We start from the raw sequence: 4,118 nt of genomic DNA, 5'->3' as shown, positions 1-4,118 counted from the left end.
ATAATTAGTTTAGTAATATTAAATTAGCACTTTCCTTGAGTTCATGTGGAGACGACCTTACTTACACGTACTACTTTATAGATATTTAAGTCTTTAATTAATTTTTTTAAGTAGACCGCGACATCCTACGTTACATGATGAAGATTTTACTAATCAACTGTATGGAAGCAATGGTAAAAGATAAAGTATTTGTAGCATATTCCTTCATATTTTTAATATGAGAAGAATTCAAATCATCATGACCTCATATCTACCAGCAACCAATTTAGGGTTCGATATCATAATCCCAAACCAAGGCAAAAACCGAAAAGTCGATAACACATCAACCTCAAAACAAATTGAAGCATCTATGAATGCCTACAGATAACAAATCGGAGCATCTCTCGGATGGGCACATACATCATCCAACCAACAACAACCAAATAAGTACAAATAAATTAATTAAAGAATTATGTAAAAAAATATCGCAAATGTAGGCTTAGGTAATAAACATCACCACAACCTTAAATCATACAAAACTTATAAATCATCAACATATAGAGACAACAACTATGGAGGCTCAGATGAGGCAAATTCATCATCATAGTCACATTCTCGATTGAGAGTTGCGGATCTGTCACCACCAGCTATGGAAACGGCCGGTTTCCGACACGCTCGGAACTTCTCCACCGTCCTCGCCTAGGGTTCCAACAGTTACTGTCCACCGCCGCTGTCATAGTCTGCCAGAAAGCCACTGGAAATGGCGGGGCAACAACTCCGTTTCTCCCTCTATGAAACGTCAGACCTACGGTTTCCAACAGTTACCGTCCACCGCCGCTGTCATAGTCGGTCGGAAAGCCACTGGAAATGGCGGGGCAACAACTCCATTTCTCTCTCTACGAAACGTCATACCTATGGTTTCCAAAATGGAACCCGGCGACACATAGACAGCCGGACTGCCTTGTACCTCCACCATCACTACCGTCTAGGATTTCCAAAATGGAAACCGGTAACACAGAGACATCTGGATTTCTCATCTCTCAAACAACATAAAGAGAAAACACGAAAGAATAGATAGAAAGAAAAAAAAATGGTAAAAAGGACAACCAAATCTTCACCTCTTAAAGAGAGAAAACATGAAGGAAAGAAGAAAGAACAGGTAAAGAAGAAGGAAAGGCATACCAAAGGTGTCTGTTACATTTCTGTTTTACGCTTCCGTAAATCGCTTAACAGGGTGTGACAACGGTCCAATGAATAGTGGCTAGAAAATATAATAGATAACAGCCGTAGATAACTACTCAAAGAGAGAAGTCAATGAGACATTGACTAAGCACATAGTACAGCTTGTGAAGCATAAAAACGTTGCAATTTACTATATAGTATAATTGTTTGCTAATACAAATACAATATTTGCACTTGATCAATTAACACGACACCAAAAAATAATATGACATCCTCCACACCCTTTAAAATTGTATTTAAAAGCCGAATGAATACTATACATATGCATCCCATCAATAGAACATTCAAGTATTAATTTTTATGTTAATTTCGTTAAAATAAATGAAAGCAAACATTAAAGTGCATAATCAATTTAACACCTAAAGGACATAATATCTTACAAGAGATTACAAACACCTCAAGACAATATAACACAATAATAAATTTGAATTGAAAATGACAAATAGTCCCTAGTTAAATGATTTGAACATCGTACAAAAGCATCTTGTTCATAAATGAAATCAACCTCATACAACATAGACAATAGTAACAGAAGCACAACATACCGCATACCAACTAAAGGTCATAGTAACAAATAGCTATAAACTAATCTAGCATTTTGGTCAACTTAAACAAACCTCAGTCATTTTTTCAGTTTTTCCATGAGCTCAAATACGAGGACTAGTAGAGTGAACATTGATGTGATATCAATTCTTACATACTTTTGCATTAACCTCCGATAGCCGTCTGCACCTGCATAGTATACAAAAAAATAATAATGTATACTGATTAGGTTATGATGTATATGAGAGAGAAATAATACACTTCACCTTCTGCTTCCATCTGCCTCATTTTGCTTCAAGCTCAGCATTATCCATGACTCTTTCAGCTAAAAAAAATATTAATCCAACTGTGGTTATACAAAAAATCTGAACGAGGATGCTATGCTGATGTAGACAACAATTAGGATCTCTGGATGTTACAGCTTATATCTCAAAGTGCGGAACCCATTGAGATTGAACAAAATAAGAAAACATTAAGCATATACTTCATTGATAACTTCAAAGAATATAAGATATGACACTTAGGCAACTTTCTCTCTCTACTCTCTCACTCTAACATTCACCAAAAGTCTATTGAATAATGCATAAGTCCCATATTTATAGGAAACAACATGTAAGACACCAAGGCCGTATAAGTTATATGGCGCATATGTTATGCACCGCATAAATGCGGACCTTGTGACTTATGCGTTAATCACATAGACAAAATCATACATTTTACATTTCAAGCCCTATACAATCATATCTAATACATTTAAGACCCTAGCAATAGACATTATACTCTAACAAACTCTCCCTTGGATGTTGCTAGGTCTTCGATCTTCAATCTTCGGTCTTTCATCCCAAAAACCCTTTCTCGATACTCCCTCCTCATATCCTCCCATGAACGTTTATTTGAGGGCTTCTGATTTGTGGGAGTAGATACTCCAACACCCTTATATTGGAATTTCTTCAATGACGCAATCCGTATTTTCTCTTTAATCTCCTCCTCCTCCTCTCTCTTTCTCTTTCTCCTTCTGAGCTTCCTCTTCACCTATATCAAACCACTTACTCTTCCATACTTCTCCAGAATGAATTTTATACTTATGAAAAATCTTTATCACTTTCTGGTAATGCATAGCAGATGCATAATGTTTATCATGTGAAACTTGTATCTTGCACATATATGGTGTCTTTATGTCCTTCTCCGAGCAGTTCACCAGCCACATGGGATCCATTACATCTATCACATCCCATACTCCATCTCTGTTCAACACAATCTGCGCTTCACCCCTGTTCTCATCATAATACCACCAACAAGAATAAACATGGAAGTCTTGCTCCATAGGATACAAAGGAATCACTTCAAGAGTTTCACGCTGCTTGTATCTCCAAGTCTTACAAAATCATCCGCATCAAGATCTTTCTTTACTTTTGAGACATGAAGATATGATGTTTGAGGAGTCCGCCTTCTAAATCTGCATTTTGCTTGATGCTTAATAAACTCCCAAATCTCCTTCACAGGCCCACGTTTAGGACAATACAATAACTCTTCTCAACAATGTCCACAACATCCATCCATGGCAGAGATTTTAACTTGCATAAACTTTCAAAGTACTCTACGCCATACGTTCTTCGAACAACAATCTTTCTGATTTTTTCAAATAAGCAATACTCACCACTTTGCCTAGTTTTACTTCCTTTTCTTTTTTATAGTACTTGACTGGATTCAAGTACATACGTTTTGGCTCAATTTTCCTCCTTTCAAACCAATCATCTTGTTCTTGACTGTTCACTTCGGCTTCTTTAGTTGTCTTGCTTTTGTCAGAGGGTATAGGATTCCCTTGACTGTCAACTTCCTTACTTATCATTTCAATTTCCTCATCAAATTCTGGAAATACATGATCAGCAGCATTTACATACGTCACTGGTTCCTTGTCCAATTCATCTTCTTCAATATGTTCATTCACTAGAACATTATCATCAACTGAACTCAAATCTTTCTCAAAATAAAAAAAATTCCTCTTTTGTTATATTTAACATTCTGGCAAGATCGGCTCGAGTGACCTTAATTTCTCCTTCCTATAATTCTTCTCCAGTAGATGAAAATTTCACAGGAGGCTTGTAAGCTAAAGGATCAACATCTAATACTTTAAGCTCATCAACATTTCCACCAGCTTGATTTGTTTCTTGAACAGATTCACTACCAACCACTGCTTCTATAATATGTTCAACATTTGCACTTGTTCCAGAACCAATCAATACACCCAAACCACCACCAGCACTATGATCATCTTGATTATCATCATCATGATCATCATGAGAAGGAGAATCTCCATAATATAACAATTCTTCATCTTCTTCCTCATCCTCTGG

The sequence above is a fragment of the Bidens hawaiensis genome, unplaced genomic scaffold, assembly GCF_021521415.1.
Source record: "Bidens hawaiensis isolate Kalapana, Puna unplaced genomic scaffold, B.hawaiensis_p1.1 tig00027998_1, whole genome shotgun sequence".
NCBI classification, from domain to species: Eukaryota; Viridiplantae; Streptophyta; class Magnoliopsida; order Asterales; family Asteraceae; genus Bidens; species Bidens hawaiensis.
The sequence above is the reverse complement of the archived record's forward strand: the minus strand, read 5'-3'. Positions refer to the sequence as shown.